The sequence below is a fragment of the Lissotriton vulgaris genome, chromosome 5 (assembly GCF_964263255.1).
Source record: "Lissotriton vulgaris chromosome 5, aLisVul1.2, whole genome shotgun sequence".
NCBI classification, from domain to species: Eukaryota; Metazoa; Chordata; class Amphibia; order Caudata; family Salamandridae; genus Lissotriton; species Lissotriton vulgaris.
This window is the reverse complement of record NC_141693.1, coordinates 1,432,432,232-1,432,451,700: the sequence shown is the minus strand read 5'-3', so window position 1 is coordinate 1,432,451,700 and position 19,469 is coordinate 1,432,432,232. Positions and strand designations below refer to the sequence as shown.

General features: G+C 43.2%; 1 protein-coding gene across 1 annotated transcript in view; it reads left to right on the top strand.

The window, feature by feature from the left end:
- The window catches only part of TMDD1 (transmembrane and death domain 1), a 203,068-nt gene that overhangs the window by 41,444 nt on the left and 142,155 nt on the right, over positions 1–19,469 (top strand). The window lies entirely within an intron of this gene.

The window sequence follows — 19,469 nt, the reverse complement described above, 5'->3', positions numbered from 1 at the left end:
ACCTATGGACCTTTGAAAAACAAAATCTGACATTTATGTGTATATACAAAGCATTTTTGAGAAACACACTTTACAGTCCATAAAAAACGCATCAACTACATTCAAGTCATACAAAGTAGAAAAAACACATGACCTTCCACTATTTCGATTACAGTAGCCTAGCCATCATCTACTCAAAATGGCCTCCATTCTGAAATGGAACATAGAAACCAACATTTCACACACTACATAATAAATATACATTTTGTCAGGTTCTGATTCACGCTGAAACATAGGGCCCCATTAGGATGGCGGGCTGGCTTTGCCCGCCCGCCATCCTATCGGAAATCGGGACCGCCCGCCCTAAGGGCGGGGGTCCTGCACGCACCATTAGGATGTGCCCGCCACAGTGGCGGGCACATCCTGTATGTATAGTATTGTGGTGGGCGGAGCTCTCTGCTCCGCCCGCCACAATACAAAAAATGCTTAGCAGCATTTACATAATCAAAGCGGCAGGCACCGCGCGGTGCCTGCCGCTTTGATTATGCAAATGCAGGGGGGTACCACAGGTACCCCCCGTGTGCCACCCCCCTTTGGCCTTCACTCCGGGGGCCCACAGGGGGCCCCCAGAGTGAACACCGCCTGCCTTTCCGTGGCGGCATTGCCGCCGCGGAAAGGCATTGCACACTTGCCATTGTAATATGGCTGGCGGTGTCTCATAGACACCGCCACCATATTAATCATTTTCCGCCCCGGCCGCAATGCGACCGGGCGGAAAAGTGGCGGGCGGTGTTTGCCTCCTTTGCGGTCCCCCCCGCCATTGTAATGTGGCGGGGGGGAAAAGGGTGGCGGGCAGTCATTTCTGTTGGGCGGATCGCCACCGCCACCATGGCGGTGGCGACCCGTCCGACATCCTAACGGAGCCCATAGTTTTCACATTTCAAAGGATCTTTTTAGTTATTTTCATAAAGCAAACAGTGTACAAAATAAAAATAAAAGGAATAACAAATGCTTAAATGGGTAGATGGAATACATCAGCTGTGTAAACAATTTTTAACCTTTGCAGAGTGATAAGTAGATGGTAGAGTTACAAACAAGTAAAAATACAAAGTAATATAAAAGTACAAAGTAATTCAAAGCATTATATACAACGAATGAATAACAAAAGAATTAAAAAGCTGGCCACTGGGTAACTATATTGGTTAAAAGTCAATTTCATATACAGAAGTGAAGGCCTAATCAAGTAGAGCTAAGGTGTCCAAGTACGCCTCTAGTTCCTGAGTGCGTTAAATTAAGCTTTGGATTCACAAGTCCCATTAGTGGAATTCAGGCAAGAGTCCCAACATGGGTCTCAGATTTTGTGACTGAGGAGTTATGAAGGGGAAACACAAATGTGGATAGTATCTATGAATCGTCATGGTGGTTTGTACGTGGTGAAATATACATCTAACTTGTCCCAAATATGTCTGACTGGTGGTTTCCAGGGTGAATTTTGAAGAGTGATGTTATATGCACCCCTAATGTATAAATTCCAATTCATCCAGCATTTGAATGAAGCCGTATGTGTGTCTTTCCAGTTGTTCAGGACATTTTCTATTGCGGATGTGAGTAAGAGGTCCAAACATATTTACTTTAAAAATGTTTTTTACTTCTAAAAACGTATACATGAAGCTGACCACCATTTTGTGCTCAATGGTGCTCTATCTTTACTGGTGACCACACACAGCAGCAGTTGGAGGAGACAACTGAGTTTTTTCAATTGGAAGACTGTCATCTATTGACTGAATTAAGTGTTAGTTCAGAACTAAGCACCTTCATAACGAAAATAATTTAATGATAATACTTAAAAAGAAAATCACCTTTATTAACAGAACTTGAAAAACAGCTCCAGCACTACAAATCATATTTCCAATCATCAGTAAGTAGGAAATTACAATTAAACATTTTTTTAAAGTTTTGCAGAGATTGACCATACACAGACAACAATCAAATTTTTACAATACATTCCCTTGGATAATTATCTTTAAGTACACTGTAAAATGTATTTTTTACCAACAATGTAATATATTCATATTCAAATATTTCAATTTTTTTGTGTGAAGCTGCTGTTCAGTACTATAGGGCAACATTTATATTGTAACTCTACTGGGTACTTCCCTTATGGAAGGTGCTGGTCAGTGCAGGGATTAAAATTACTATTCTTACATCACCTGAAACTTGCCTCAGGGAAGGTGCTGATCATTGTTGGGGGGCAAACTTACTATTTTATCTCCATCGATTGCTTGCCTCAGGGAAGTGCTGGTCAGTGGTGGGGGGAGGGGCACACTTACTATTATTTCTCCACCGAGTGCGTCCCTCAGTGAAGGTGCTGGACAGTTTGTGGTGCAAATGTACTATTCCAACTCTGCAAGGTGTTTACATCAGGGAAGGTGCTGGTCAGTGTTGGGTGGAAAAATTGCATTATAACTCCACCAGGCTTTTGCTTCAAGGAAGGTACAGGTCAATGGTGGAGGGCAAAATTACTAATCTAACTCCGCAGGATACTTGCTTTTGGAAAGGTGCTGATCACTGGTGGGGGACAAAATTGCTATTCTAACTCCGCCAGGTACTTGATCCAGGGAAGGTGCTGGACAGAATTTGGGGACAGAATTCTTATTTTAACTCCACCTGGTGTTTGCCTCAGAGAAGGTGCTGGACAGAGTTGGAGGGCAACATTACTATTCTAACTCCACAAGGGGGTTGCCTCAGGGAAGGTGCTGGGCAGTGGTGGAGGTGAAAATTACTATTCTACCTCTGCCAGATGTTTGACTCAGGGAAAGTGTTGGACAGTTGTGGTGTGCACATTTTCTATTCTAACTATGTTGGACGTTTGCTTCACAGAAGCTGCTGGACAGTGGTGGGCTCCAAAATTTCTATACTAACTCCACAGGGAGCTTACCTTAGAGTAGGTGCTGTTCAGTGGTGCAGGGGCAAAATTACTATTCTAATGCTGCAGGGTGCTTACCTCAGGAAAGGTGTTGGACAGTGTTGGTGGGCAAAATTATTATTCTAACTCCACCAGTTGTTTGCCTTAGGGAAGGTGCAGATCAGTGGTGTTGGTCAAAATTACTGATCTAACTCCACAAGATTCTTGCTTCTGGAAAGGTGCTGGTTACTGGTGGGGGGAATAATTACTATTCTAACTCCACTGGGTCTCTGTCTCAGGGAAGGTGCTGGAAAGAATTTGGGGGCAAAATTATTATTCTAACTCCACCAGGTGTTTGCCTCAGCCAAGAAGCTGGACAGTGGTGGAAGTGAAAATTCCTACTCTAACTCTGCCAGATGTTTGATTCAGGGAAAGTGCTGGACAGTTGTGGTGTGCACATTTTCTATGCTACTATGCCGGACGTTTCCCTCACAGAAGCTGTTGGACAGTGGGGGGTGTCAAAAATAACGCCACTAACTCTGCAGGATGCTTACCTCAGGGCAGGTGCTGGTCAATGGTGCTGGCGAAATTGCTATTCTAACCCTGTTGGGTGCTTACCTCAGGAAAGGTGCTGGTCACTGGTTTGGGGCAAAATTACTATTCTAACTCCACTGTGTGCTTTACTCAGGAAAGGTGTTGGACAGCACTGGTGGGCTAAAATGCTATTCTAATTCCACAGGGTCTTTGACTCAGAGAAGGTGCTGGATAGTGGTGGGGGGTCTAAATGACTAATGTAACTCTGCCAAATGTTTGACGCAGGGTAAGGGCTGGACAGTGGTGGGGGTCAAATTTTCTATTCTATCTACGTCAGATGTTTGCCTCAGGGGAGGTGCTGGACAGTGGTAGGTGGGCAAGTACTATTCTAACTCTGCTATGTATTTGCCTCAGGAAAGTGCTGGACAGCTTTCGGGCAACAACTAACTAATCTAATTCCAATGTGTGCTTGCCTCAGAGAGGTTGCTGATTAATCCTGGGGGGTCAAATTACTATTATAACCACCAGATGCTTACCCCAATAAAGTAGGCCTCGGTGGTAAATTTTGTTACGCTCACAGAATTTGCGATATTTTGACATGTTCACGTTCCGTGGAGAGCGCGAAAAGGTAAAAACTTTCGCAATATGCCATGAAACAGAAGTTTTTTCTTGTTCCCGCTTTAAAAATGCATTTATGTGTGCGCGTTAGCAACTTCACGGTTCCCTGCATTCGGTGATGAGTTTTCCTATCCCTTTCGCGTGTGCCACGAGATGTTGGATTGTTGGTAACTGGTCGTGCTATCCCGCATGACTTTGCGATCGCGAACACGTCATTCGACCCGGAAGAGGACATAAGCATCACGAGCAAGATGGCTGTGCCCATTAGCGACCGCATGGGCAAGTTAGAGGTACATTTCCCCGCAAGCACGCAAAAACACGGACAGGAAAAGAAATCTCTGCATCTTCGCGAAAGTTCCGCATGCTCACAGAGATTTTGGGCAATTTCGCAATAGTTTGACAAAGTCAATTTCGCAAATTCCGCCCACCCCTACAATAAAGGTGCTGGTCTGTTGTTTGGTTTAAGAAATGTAACCATTTTACAGTTAAACATAAAGTAATTATACTTTTTTTCTCTCATTTATTAACATAACCATCAAAAAAAGCATACAGGCCAAACCATCAGCTGGTCAACAAAGCCTATTCATCTGCATGTGGTCGTGAAGCAAAGGGCAATCTGCGGTACATTTTTTCAAAACCTGTTGGTAAAGCCAATATTAACAACAACTTTTTCTTTTCAGTATCCCAAATGAAAAAGTAGCAACAATCAGTTTTTACAAATCCAAGAAAATACAATTGAGAAAAAATGCACAATCACTTCCAAAAACCTCAATTAATACAAACTTTTCTTTTCAGACCTACCCGACAACAGCCAGAAGCAACACAATCAAGCAAACCTTATCACCTAGAAATAAACCAATACCACTTAAAGTGCAAGCATTCAGACAAAGGAACCTGATCGAGGTAAAGCTGGACATATTATGACATTGAAATAGCTCTCTTCTTTTTCACAGCAGTCTGCAATAAATCATAATACAAAATCATAGGTAGCATATTCATAGTATAAAAATAGAATACAAAACATATTCAATAAATAGTCAAGAGGCAGCTACAGACATATTATCCTTCTTTTGCAGTATGACAAGTGGAGGAGAGGCTTTTTATATCAAGTCAAACAGAGGCAGCAAATTATTAAAGTACAGTGACAATCTTTATTGTAAGGTTGGATTAACTGAGCCCAGGAGTCATTGGAGGTGTGTGCAATATTACGCATCCTATTGCTCCTATTGCACAGGCTGAGTGGTTACTCTTGGTGACACAGTTGAAAAGGGCCACAGAGCATATTCACTCAGCCTGTGCAATGGAGAAAGAGGTTAGCGAAAACATAAATGAATGGAAAGAACTTGCATCCACCTCCAATGAACCCTGTGCCTTAGCTTTGAGGGAGGTACCCACTACCATACCCATTCATGTAGCAAGTTCTATGCTCACAGTCCCTTATTTAAGAAGAATTATCCAAAGTAAAAAGCAGGCAAGTAGCCCTCATCATATAACACCCCAAGCATTTTCTGGTATTAATATTCCCCATGAACTAACTGTTACAGTTACTAATGAAAACTTTTTTTTGCATGATAACAAAAACCCTCAGAAAAGGATATTAATTTTTAGCACACGCCATAAACATCTAAAATAGGAGGCTAGTGATATTTGGATGATGGATGGGACGTTTAAATCGACACCCCATCCATTGGGTCAAAAATACACTATTCACTCCTTCATTAATAACACTGTAATCCCTTAGTGCATAGTTTACTCCCTGATAAGCACACCTCAACATACACTGAACTTTTAACAGTGGTAAGACTAAAACACAGAATAAAAGTCCTAGAAAAGTGCTTATTGATTTTGAATTACCCTTGATTAACACCATCACCAAATTGTGTACTGAAACCTAAATTCAAGGATTGTTTTTAACTTTTCACAGGCATACGGGAGAAAAATTAAAAAAACATCCTTACATAAGGTAAGACCTCTATTGAAAGCCTGTCGGTGGTGGTCCCACCGTCATCAAATTCTTGTTTTCCACCCACCACATTAGGATAGCGGGCAGATGGGTAGTGGTCGGAGAGACCACTCGCCACGGATCCAATGGGCTCAAGGAGCCCGTTGGACCGCCAAAGGAAACATCGATCCCATACAAGGGTGGTGATGCCTGCCAGGCACCGCCGTAGGGGTTATGATGTCCCTCCCCGCCGACCATTTCATACCGGTTTCCCCGCCATGAAAAATCTGTAAGAAAGGGACGTTGGGGGCCCGTAGTGGGCCCCCTCCCCCTGGCCCTTAGTATTAGGTTTAGGGGGCACTCTACATATCCCTCCACCATGTAGCAGGCATTGCATGGTGCCTGCCACATAGTGCAGGGATGTGTTTTTGCTACTGTGGCATTCGCTGCAGACCACAGCAACCTCTGCAAAACAAAATGTAGGCATTGGTTCCGAAGTGGTGGTGGTCACATCCTAATTCGGCTGGTGAGACAACCATCTTGTAGTTGGGCGGTCCCGTTTCTGAATGGATGTGGTTGGGCATAATTCTGACCGCCATCCTAAAGAGGCCCTAACTGCTTTATGCTTTGTTCCTCCTGACTGTGTGGATGAATACTACACATCAATTTCTGAATCCAAATATTTTATGACAAATGACGGCAAATTGGCTCCCCTTCTAAATTACTTTGAAGACACATGGATTTGGCATGTAAGCAGGCCGGGTCGCAGGAGGATTTCAAGGTTTCATGTGAATTGGTTGAACTGTTACACGACCTGCTTAGAGGAGCAAAGACTAATAATGCCATAGAGGGATAGCACATTTCCTTCAACAAATCAATCGGAAAGTCCCACCGTGGCTTTGATAATTTTTTGGAAATTTTTAAAGAGGAGCAAAGTTTCCAAGAAATGAAAATTGTGCAATCATTGGCTGGTAGTCTGAGCCCATACATTTTTAAAAGAAAAAAAGAAATGTGCGAGCGACTATTGGGTAACAATTCCATAATCCAAAATGTAATGCAAATCCCGAGTTTAACTATAAAAAATGACACAGTCATACTTTATAGCAAATGTAGTGCAAACAAAACCCCCCAAAATAGATTATTTTTAGAAAAAACATAACAAGAAATCCATTGTTGCAATCCACTGTACACAGTTTTCAAATTATTCCCAAAATTGATTTTCCAAAACAAAAATAAATAGGTTGTATATATATTAAATTATAGCATATTCTGAGAAACCTCATAGGAAAACTTCCTTTATGTCCAAACCTTCCATTCAGTTGTACTTCCCATCTTTTTCCGCCAAACTTCCACTCAGCAGTAAATCTGCGACAATCGCATACTGTGTTAGAAAAACGTGATGCACCACAGAGTTATACGCTAAAAAATATTGCTTTTTAAATATTTGGTTGAAAAGGAATCACAAAATTTCTTTTAACATATTTTTTTAAACCAAAAGTTGAAAAGCGCAATTAAACCGATGCGGGCCTACAACCACTACTTGAATAGGGATGAAAATGGTGATTAAAACATACAAAATATACTTCAAAATACAAACAAATATCTAACTATCTCCATGCTCTCTCCTTACAATCAACTATGCCACCCACAATCTATATTTAGTAAATAAAATAACAATTACCTGAGTGCAGGTCTTCCTTGTGTACGATCTTTACCCCGACGATCTGTGGAAACAGACTTTCAACATGCAATGTCATCTGTAAAAGCAAAAATGAAAAAAGGAGAATTTCTGCTATTCATTTCAATGGGAAAGCTTGGGAAATCCTTAAAAAAAAAAAGAAAAACTATATGAAGGTACAGTTTTGAGAAAACGATTATTTTTGTAAATTAAACATATAATATAACCTATTTTTATATACCATGTTGCAAAGTTTTATAAATTGTAATATATTTCATTTTATGTCTTATATTAGTAATACAATTATTAAAACCTGTTTAAATGTTTTTTAAATTAATTTCATGGTACATGTATGCATATATATATTATTGTTTTACTCTGTTATTTTATAATTAATAAAAAGAAAAAGATGTTTTGATTATATGATAAGCCCCTATTCTAAACCCATTTCTACTCTAACATTCTACTTTCAATAGTAAGAGGTTAAACCTTATAATTATTTTTTTATCCATTTTTAAAAATGTTACTTTACTCATTTTTTTAACATAAATTTATGGAATGTTCTTAAAATGAATACCTGTAAATTGCTACTGTTTCACTCATTAAACCCCTATTTACCCAACATCCCATCTCAGATAATAAGTATCACAACTACAAAATTTTCATTTTAAGCATTTTCAATCAGTTTAAAAAATAAATTCAAAAATAAGTAATTACCAGGTAATATTATTATTTTCTAGATAATAATACAGTCCCCATTCCAAAACCACTATTTCTATTGCATCCCTTACCAGGAGAAGACTATCATAACCTTCAAAATAATAATTATACTTTTTTATAATTCAACTATAATTTAAAATAAAAACGTATATTCATTAATACACAAGTATTAAAATTAAGACCTGGATATGAATACACTACACCAGCCAAAACCCCTGTTTCCCTTCCATCCGGCCCCAGAGGATGTGTGTCATATCCTCCTAAGTAAGGCCCATAGTTTTTTTAGTTTACTTATAATTAAACAATTAATCATTAAAAGTTAGTACACTAATGTTACAAGTAATACCTGGGTGTTAATGCACAAGCAATAAATTAATACCTGGGCATTAATACACTTTCCCATCCAAACTTTACCTTGTGTCCCGTCAAACCTCTTCAAATTTTTTTATTATAAATCATGAAGATAGTAAAGGAAAAAAATATATGAAATCCTATTTAAAGTACAAACTTCAAAAGTTACTATAAAATGTGTTGTAATAGCATGCATTGTAATGGCATATGCGTTTTAATGGCATGCATCTGTGTTATAAATGATGTGTTGTAAAGGTATGACGATGTAATACCTGCATTGTAATAGATGTTTCCCTTCTACCCCCTAACTACTAAATCCCTCCTTTGCGAACTTCACTCATCAGCTCATTTATGTCTCTAAAAAAACACTAATTTTATCGCCCTTGTTGTAATTTGCCACATTGTTATCTTTCCCCCCAATCGGACTACATATTAAATTGTTCACTAAGCACTTTTTCAGATGTCAACCATTGTTCCTGTTGTACATTGTGAAATAGTTTATTTCAACTTGTTATTTATTTTTGACAAAAACATAATCCATTGACTTGAATGAGGAAACTGCCATCTCTTTTCTAGTTATGACTCACCCGCACAAGCAGAACTTAGCACTAAAAACAAAAGGTCTTTTCCAAATCAAGGGCTCTCAGATTCAAACTCCTTTCCATTAGTGGCTCTATCCTTGCTAATACACAGGACCAAAGGAGCAAAGTCTTCTGTATAGTTTTGCTTCATTGAATTGGCCACATTGATTGTGGCAAATTATGGAGGAAATTTGCCAAACGCAAAATTCAACCCACCCTCTTGAAGCTACAGATCATGTTACACACAGACACTTGCGTGCAGGTCAAGTTAAGGATGTGAACGCATCTCTCAAAGACATATACCAATCGCTAAAGGCCTGAAGCTGGGTTGCGTCCTCGCCTCCGCTTTTATTCAACCTCTTTCTTGTCGACTTAATGATAAAATTGTATTGCTGAAATTCTCAAACCCCGAAATTGGGTGGACTAGCCCTCTCCAGTCTCCTCTATGCAAATGACCTGGTGCTAATAAGCCACACCGCGGTCAGTCTGTAGCACCTTCTTGATGCCATCTATGCCTATTCAATAGAAAATTGCTTAAAAATCAACTTCAATAAAACAAAAGCAATGTCTGTGTACAGCACGAAAAGAAATTTATCAAACTGGTGCATCGCCTCTCAACGTTTCGAGTCCCTGTCTGAATATAAATACTTAAGAGTCAGTATTGATGAAAAGGATCATTCAAACCGCAGAATTATGCCTTGAAGAGAAAGGGCAATGCCCTAGCCTTGGCATTACAGAATCTAAAGAGGAAAGTAGCCAGCCCTAATCTAACACTACAATAATTTATGGTAGTGAGCTGATATATGTAGAAGGGATGTATCAATGCTGGACAGAATTGTGTCCAGGGCCCAGAGAATGATCTTTGGCCTCCCTAAATACACTTCTCCAGCCCAGACAAGGTTTGGGGTTCAGAAACAATCCCTCGTCAGGAGAGGTGAATTTATCAACTGTTGGCACAAAATGAAGAACGCCGAACTAAATCCATGAAAATCTTATGGCTGGAACTGACAACCAGAAGTAGTTTGTCTGCCCAGGCCTAACTCAACTAATCCATAATTTAACTTGTTTTACAAAGTCTCTGGGCAGTATATGCAACCCACACCAGCGTCAAAAAGGCAGTACACAAAACCATCAAAGGTGTCTCACTAATCCAGGACAAGGCAGCAGTGGTGGGCAGGGCCTATGGTTGTCTAGCGCTGCAGTGCTATGACACAACTTTACCCCAACCCTACTTCCATACAGACTTTTCTAACATAAACAAAATCCTGAGATATCGACTGGGCATCCTACAAACACACATACACCTATCTCCTTGGAAACGCAGTGCGTCCGCAACCCACTGCTGGCTATGGGGAAAGGGAAAAGAAGATCTGCTGCACTTGGTATGCACTTGTAAGGAATGATTGGCAGAGAGAAAAGTAATATTACACCCACTCTTCAACTAAAGAGGAATTAGATCATGTAAACAGGAGCTATTGTTCTGTTTTTCCCCAACGGATTCACAGTTCAACTGGCGTTTTGTGAGATTTCTTATAAAGGCAGGAAAGAAACTAATGGAAATGCCTGGCGGTGATACATAAAGACAAGGAAGAAATGGAAGCATACCCGAGACAGGGAACACCCTGCATTCGTGGAACTTTGATCAATAACTCATTAAACTGCACAAATTTAACCTTAAGTGTCGAGTCACTTCCTTCAGCCATTCTTTTTATTCAGAAAAACCTACTACTCTGCATATAAGTGATTTTAATCCATTCTGTGATGTCATTGTAATTACATGTGTACTTGGATCACTTCACCGTGGCTCTGTCACTACTCCGTACATAAGAATACTTTTGTAATCTATTTGTACTGGCATTCCTAAATGTGATCCCACGTGCATTGAACTGCGGAACTATTTTATATGTTGGTGTAATGTTGTGGTTTTAATGATGCAAAGGTTTTCCTAAATTTTATCCCAGGTACATAGTACTGTGGAACTATTTTATATATCGGTGTAATGTTGTGGTTTTAAAGATGCAAAGGCTTTCCTAAATGTTATCCCAAGTACATAGTATTGTGGAACTATTTTATATGTTGGTGTAATGTGGCAGAAAGGTTTTATTTAACTATTGCAAATAAATAAGAAACCTTTCCATTTGTGCTTCACCAAATTGAAGACCTATGCCAAGACATTTGCTAAGTAATATGAGTATGTAGTCAATCAGGAAGTAATTAATGATGAAATTTTTCGATGAATTTGGGACTTCCCCTTACGTCCATGCTACAAAAAAGGGCTCATTTGGCTGTTTTTGTTGGCTTACTTTTAGTTAAAAGTAAACAATCTGTTCAATTCGTGTACATTGGAAAACGTAAGCACTGTTTGCTTAGTGACAAAATATGACTAACGCTTGCTGAGGGTAACAGTATGTGGACTTTGGCCGGTATTGTTCCTGCTAACGAACATTTAGCCACCTGCACTGCAGTGCCTAATTAAATAGTAATACAGCTGTAGGTGAGGAAATACCTTTCAGCAGGTTAGAAAATAGAGTAGGTGTGCAAAGGGACATCGCTCCCCCCATCCCAAAAAATGGCGGCAATTACCATGAGACAAACACCAGCATTTACAGTGAGACCGTTTTTGCTATGCCTTAAAATATCCACAGGGTGACAAAAAGGTTTGGGTCCTGTATCTGACTGGCTTGGACCACTCCAATATACTAAACAGAACGAATAGCCAGACAGATTTACTTTTTAGACTTTGGATCACACCCAGCCTATCAATTCTGGGGGATCAACTATTTTATTCTAGTATTTTTATCTATTTTTTAGAAAAACATGTTTTCATTAAGTTTTTGGATGTCGTCAAAAAGATACAGTCATCAAACAATAAAGAATACATACAAACAGGAAAAATGTGCAATCAATATACAAGTGTTCAATATATACACAATCAATACTGTAATTTCGAAAAACACAAACAGCAAATTAATAAGATGCCTAACAATTATTTCACGCTAGGAACCAGTCCTTTGTATTAAGTACAAGAAGACAGGCGGACAACACAGTTCATAGGGACTGCCTGCCTGTCTTACTAAGCTAGGGATTAGATAGTAAGTTCTAGGGTTGCACTCCTAGGGATGGAAAGAATGGTAATATTTTGATGCCCCTAGTAGCACCCTTCTTCTTTATCCCGGGCTTGAAGTCAAAAACACCAACAGCAAATTAATAAGATGCCTAACAATTATTTCATGCTAGAAACCAGACCTTTGTATTAAGTACAAGAAGACAGTCGGACAACACAGTTCATAGAGATTAGATAGTAATTTCTAGGGTTGCACTCCTAGGGATGGAAAGAATGGTAATATTTTGATGCCCCTAGTAGCACCCTTCTTCTTTATCCCGGGCTTGAAGTTGATCCCCCTGAATTGATAGGCTGGGTGTGATCCAAAGTCTAAAAAGTAAATCTGTCAGGCTATTCGTTCTGTTTAGTTTAAAATATCCACAGCAGCATTCAGCACTCACTAATTGGAACAATGTGGCACTTAAATGTAGTGGTTATAGTAACTAATGCTTGTGGTCACTCAAAAAGATGTTTATATATATTTCTTTATGTATGCATGTATGTATGTGATATTTCTATAGTTGGAACATATCCAAATGGCAAAGACATGCTGTCAATTGAGGCAATTGGCAATGCAATGATACATGTTTGAGTTTTAGATCATGAGAAAGGCAAGCAGGCATCTATGGTAGAAATGCACAATTCAACCAGGGCATGCGTCGGGGGTACACGCGGGTGGACAGCGTCCACCCACAACAGCTTTGACGCACAGACCACGCACCCAACCACCGAACCAACGCCCCCCCACCACCACCCTCTGCACCTGGACCCTGGTCAGCACTGAAGACACCACCAGCATGATGAACACCATCCACTCCGGCTCCCCAACCGACCCCTATCCACACCACATCTTTAACAAAGCCGACTCCATCATCGCACCCCAACTCCGGGACATAACTAACAGCTCTTTTGCATCCGCCACCTTGCCGGAGAGCTGGAAACATGCTGAGTTGGGCGCCCTCCTGAAGAAACCCACCGCAGTTCCCACTGACCTCAAGAACTTCCTTTTCCTGCCAAAGTCATCGAGAAGACCGTCAACAAACAACTCTCCGCCTTCCTCGAGACAAACGGATCCCTCGACCCCTCGCAGTCCAGTTTCTGAGCTAATCACAGCACCGAGACCGCACTCATCGCAGCTACCGACGACATCATGTCCCTGCTCGACAAAAGGGAAACTGCTGCCCTCAACCTCCTGGACCTCTCAGCAGCCTTCAACACTGTATGCCACCGCACCCTGATACAGGGCCTCAGCAACACCGGTATCCCAGGATCGGCCTTGGAGTGGATCATCTCGTTCCTCGCCGGAAGAACCCAGAGAGTCCGCCTCCCCCCGTTCCGATCCGCGGCCACCGAAGTATTCTGTGGCGTTCGGCAAGGGTCCTCGCTCAGTCCCACCCTCTTCAACGTCTACATGAGCCCTCTCGCAGCCATCGCACACCAACACAACCTCAACATCATCTCCTACGCAGACGACACCCAGCTGATCCTCTCCCTCACCAACGACCCCACCACCGCCAGAACCAGCCTCCAGGAAGGAATAAAAGATGTCGCGGAATGGATGAAGCTCAGCCGTCTGAAACTGAACTCAGACAAGATGGAAGTCCTCATCCTGGGACTATCCCCCTCTGTCTGGGACGACTCCTGGTGGCCTCCGGCCCTGGGCACCGCCCCCAAGCCAACAGACCAAGCACGCAACCTGGGCTTCATCCTGGACTCCTCCCTCACGATGACCAAACAAGTCAATGCCGTCTCGTCATCCTACTTCAACACCCTGCGCATGCTCCGAAAGATCTTCCGGTGAATCCCCACCGAAACCAGGAAGACAGTCACCCAAGCCCTCGTCACCAGCCATCTGGACTACGGTAACACCCTCTAAGTTGGAACCACAGCCAAACTCCAGAAAAGACTCCAGCGCATACAGAACGACTCAGCACGACTCATCCTGGACATTCCGCGTCACAGCCACATCTCTGCCCACCTGAGAGACCTGCACTGGCTCCGCGTCAACAAGAGGATCACGTTCAGACTCCTCACCCACGCACACAAGGCTCTCCATGACATAGTCCCCAAATACCTCAACAACTGCCTCACATTCTACACACCCACCTGCCAGCTACGCTCGGCCAGCCTCGCCCTCGCCTCCGTCCCACGAATTCGCAGAACCACCGCCAGAGGAAGATCCTTCTCCGACCTGGCGGCCAAGACATGGAACTCTCTCCCCACCCACCTACGGCTGACCCAGGACCACCTCTCCTTCAGGAAACAACTCAAGACCTGGTTGTTCGATCAGTAGAGGCTGCCCCCCCTCCCAGCGCCTTGAGACACTAGCGGGTGAGTAGCGCGCTTTACAAATTTGTTAGATTGATTGATTGATTTCACAGGGTGAACGCCGCCCACCCTACCAAGAAGTTGGGCCTCACTAAATATTGTACTGAACTCGTCCCTGTGTAATTTTCAAACACCAAAACACTTTCAGCAGCGCCTGCACGTTACCTGCTTTCCATATGCAACAAGCAACAATGTGTAGGCTGGGACAGGACTTTCTTATTTTAGACTCCTGCTCGGCCAATACCAAAGGCCACATTTGAGGGGTAATCAGGCCTCCTTTTTTTCGAGTCTCCTGGCTGGCAGCAGTCAGGAGCCTCACACCTAGAAGCAACTGCAGCGGAGGGGAAACAAAGGTGAGCACTTCACACATACTTAATACTATAATGTGCCGTGATGCCTTGCATTGTGATGTCATGTGCTGTGATGTCACTTGCATTCTGCCTAATTAGGTTAGTCCCCCCACCTATTTTTTTTAGGACTTGTGCCCTGAATACAACAACCAGGACATGTTTTCTGCAAAAACAGACAACGTGGTGTAACCCATTGTGAGAGGCTGGCTCAGTATATGATGTACACTTTTGTAAGTAGACACCTTGCACTCATCCAGACAACTCTTATGGGTATTTCAGTGGTCTTAGACGACCTTAGAAAGCTCTTAACTGGTAGCTGTGGAGAGCAGCCTTCAGGCTTAGTCCAGGAGTGTAAAGCAGCTTGTTTTACCAGAACATAATCATATAGGTATAGTTTAAGTGAAAAATAACCACACGGTGCAGTTATAAAAATATGTATTTATTATAAGACACTCACTAACACATACAGATATCTCCTAGCCAGAGATATACCCAATACACACAATACTTCGCGATGGAAACAGGTAAGTAGAACACAATACACAGTGATCCCCAGGGGAGACCAAACCATATACAAAAATAGGGGTATAAGAACCATGACTCAAGTCAAGACAATACTTAGAGGAGGTAGAAGTTCAGGGGACCTAAGGTACCCATTGTGAGTATATAAGAGCCCCACAGAGGTTGTGTGCAATTTAGGAACACGACCATGTTCTCCATACAAATCAACATGTAAGTTTCGGATGCAATCCTAAAGAAAGAGGACACTTCCCAACGGACCCCGAAGAAACCCCTTTGAAGACAAGAGGTTGGAGAGCCATCCCATCCGTGGACACTCTTGGAACCAGGCTACCTGCACCAGAGAAGCCAGGTGCATAGGTGTGAAGTGGCATCGGAAACCGTAGTCAAACTCAATGGGAGACTTCAGGAAGATGCTGATGCTGGAGAAGATGAAAGTTTCCGGGGGAACCCAAAGGTGGATTCAAGATTCGAAAAACCTGCAAGCAGAGGGGCCAGAGTCTATGCCACTCAGGAGTGACCAGGAGGCACGGAAGAGGAATGCCCACCGATGTTGGGTGTAGCAGGAAAGCTGATGGTGAACTTGGAGCTGCAGCTTTATGGACCAGGCGATGCTGTGGAAGACCAGGAGCTTTACTTGAGCTGTCCCACGTTGGATGTCGAGAGTTATGAGGTAGTTGTATGGCGGGAGAACCAACAAGCCTTGGCAACGGCAACCAATACTGAAGTTGAAAAAGATGCAATGTTGATACCAGCAAGGTCCAGGGGATTAAACACAAGCAGGGGAGTCAGGGCAGGCCACAAGCAATCATGGGAGCCCACAAAATTAAAAAATGACCCTTGATAGGACCCACAGGCCAGAGGCACTGGAGTCGCAAAAGGATCTTGAGAAGCTTACCAAAGAGGCAGGCCCGCGGTGACAGCAATGCGGTATGGTCAAAGATTCTGGCACTGGAGATACATGGGCCTGTTTCTTCACCTCTTTTGACTCTTTCTATAGTTCTCTTGCCTCTTTCTGCACCTCTGTTGCTTCTTTCTGCACCCCTATTGCCTCCTTCAATACTCCTTTTCCCTCTTTCTGCACGTCTCTTCCCTCTTTCTATACAGCTTTTGCATTTTTCTGCAGTTCTCTTGCCTCTTTCAGCAGCTCTGTTGCCTCTTTCTTCACCTCTCTTCCCTCGTTTTGTACCTGCCTTGCCTCTTTCTGCATCTCACTTGCCTCTTTCTTCACTTCTCTTCCTTTTTTCTGTACCTTTCTTATTTCTCTCTGAATTTCCACCTCTCTTGCTTCTTTCTGTACCTCTCTTGTGTCTTTCTGCATCCCTCTTCCCTCTTTGTGCACCTCTTCTGCCTCCGTCTGTATCTCTCTTGAATCTTTCTACAGTTCTCTTACCTCTTTCTGCACCTCTGTTGCTTCTTTCAACACTTCTCTTGCCTCTTTCAGCACACCTCCTGACTCTGTCAACACCTCTGTTGTTTCTTTCTGCAGTTCTCTTGCCTCTTTCAGTTCCTCTCCTGTCTTTTTCTGCGTATCTCTTGCCTCTTGGTGCACTTCTCCTGCCTCCTTCTGAAGTTCTCCTGCTTGTTTCTGTACTACTCTTGCTTCTTTCCGCAACTCTCTTGCCTCTTTCTGCACTTCTATTGCCTCTTTCTTTACCTCTCTTTCTATAGTTCTCTTGCCCCTTTCTGCACATCAGTTGCTTCTTGCTGCACTTCTCTTGCTTCTTTCAGCACCTCTCTTGTCTCTGTCTGTACCTCTGATGGTTCTTTCTGCAGTTCTCTTGCCTCTTTCTGCATCGCTCATGCCTCTTTCTGCACCTCTTTTGCCGCTTTCTGCACCTCACTTGCTTTTTTCTATACCCCTCTTGCCTCATTCTGTAGCTCTCGACTCTTTCTGCACCCCTATTCCCTCTTTATGCACCTCTATGCCTGTTTCTGCTCCTCTCTTGCCTCTTTCTTCACTTCTCTTGCCTTTTTCTACACTTCTGTTGCTTCTTTCTGCACCCCTGTTCCCTCTTTCTGCACCTCTCCTGCCTGTTTCTGCACCTCTCTTGCCGCTTTAGTTAGTTCTCTTGCCTCTTTCTGTAGTTCTCTTGCCTCTTTCTGTACCTCTGTTGCTTCTTTCTATAGTCGTAGGTGTGGTCTCCGCAATGGGGAGCACCCTAATGTTTTTTAGGTCCCCTCACACACCAACAGGCCCCTTGGTGTCATGCTTCATCATCGCGGTCATCGTACCCCTCTCTGGGGTACGGCGTGCTACGACGTACGGTTGTGTGGGAGCACTTGGTGGACTATGTATGGTGTACGTGAGGGGTTGATTATGTGAGTGTGCGGTGAGGTTTTAAAATTGAGTGAAAGTTAAAAAGGACCTGGCTTGTGGAGTGACTAAAAACTATTTAATAAGCCCCCGGGCTGGTACTATTAAAAATAAAAAGTGGGAGGTTGTGCCGCAGTTAATGTGCGTTACCTCCTTGTTGTGTGTGTCGACATGTTTCGGTGTAAAACACCTTCTTCAGGACGGGGTACACAAATCCCCACCTTACTCACATTTCACTAACTCGTATTTAGGATTTTCCTAATAAAAGTGAGAAATTATAGTGCAGGGTCAAACAATGTACCTAGCCAAAAAAAGTTTTATAGTTTTTATTCAACTGTTTAAAAGGGTCGGAAAAACTTCATGAGCAACGAAGGGATCGATCGGGAGGAATTTCCTCGCTGAAATCGTGCTAAGTAGCACACCAGACCCTTTCGGTGGCTCTTGCCGTCTCTGCGGAATCGCTTCGCAAGCAGAGGTAAGTCTTGTGTGGCAACTGACAGAATCCAAAGCCCACGTAGATTATTCCTCCCAGACGACATGAGTGACCCGGAGATTACCCTGCAAGACATAGCCGTCATGCTGGCTGCCATGCAGGCAGAGAATCTCAGCTTGCGCCAGGACTTGACTACCATGTAGGGCCAGTTGGCAGCTGGTATCACCAGTCCTTGGGGAACCACCCCTAGCCCCAGAGTCAGACAAGAAGGGCTGTTGAGACAGCCTACGTTCACCTTTGGGGGGTCCTCCACTACCACCAACCAGGACACAGCTACACAAGTCGTCACGCCCCATCCTGTACAACTGGATCCACCCGAACGATTCTACGGTGACAGTACCAAGCACGGCGTTTTCATCCATCAGTGCCACCTGCATTTCATGGCCAGAACATCGGCCTTTCCCGACGACACATCCAAGGTCGCGTTCATTCTGTCATACATGGGCGAGGACGCTGCTCAGTGGTCTATTTCATTGGTAGAAAACAACGACCCCATGCTTAACGAACTGCCGACGTTCAAGGAGTCCATGCGGCGAATGTTCGCTCGTCACACCTTTCTGCAAGCCGCAGACAACGAGCTGCTCAACCTAAAGCAAGGTAACAATGACTTGCTTCACTACATCACCATGTTCAGCAGGCTCGTCATCGAGGCCCAATGGCCTGAGTCCAAGAAGGTATCAGTGTTCTATCGGGGATTGCATGACGACCTTACGGATCTCATCTCACAGTTTTCCAATCCGCCCGACGTTATAGGCCCTTTCATTGACTTGGTGGTCAAAATGAACTTCCGTTTACTGGAAAGAAGGACCGAAAAGTTGAAACGCAGCGGCAACCGCTTCCTGTCCTTTGGGGACAAGGGCGCAGAACGAGGCAAAGAAGAAGCTGCTCCCCAGGGTGATACCCCCAAACCCATGCAGATAGGCGGCGTCAGAGGACCCCGGACTAGCCAAGAAAGAGAAAAAAGGAGGAAGCAGAACCATTGCCTTTACTGCGGCAAGAGCGAACACTTCGTCAGGGAGTGTCCAGTGAAACCCACAAGACCACAGAGCAG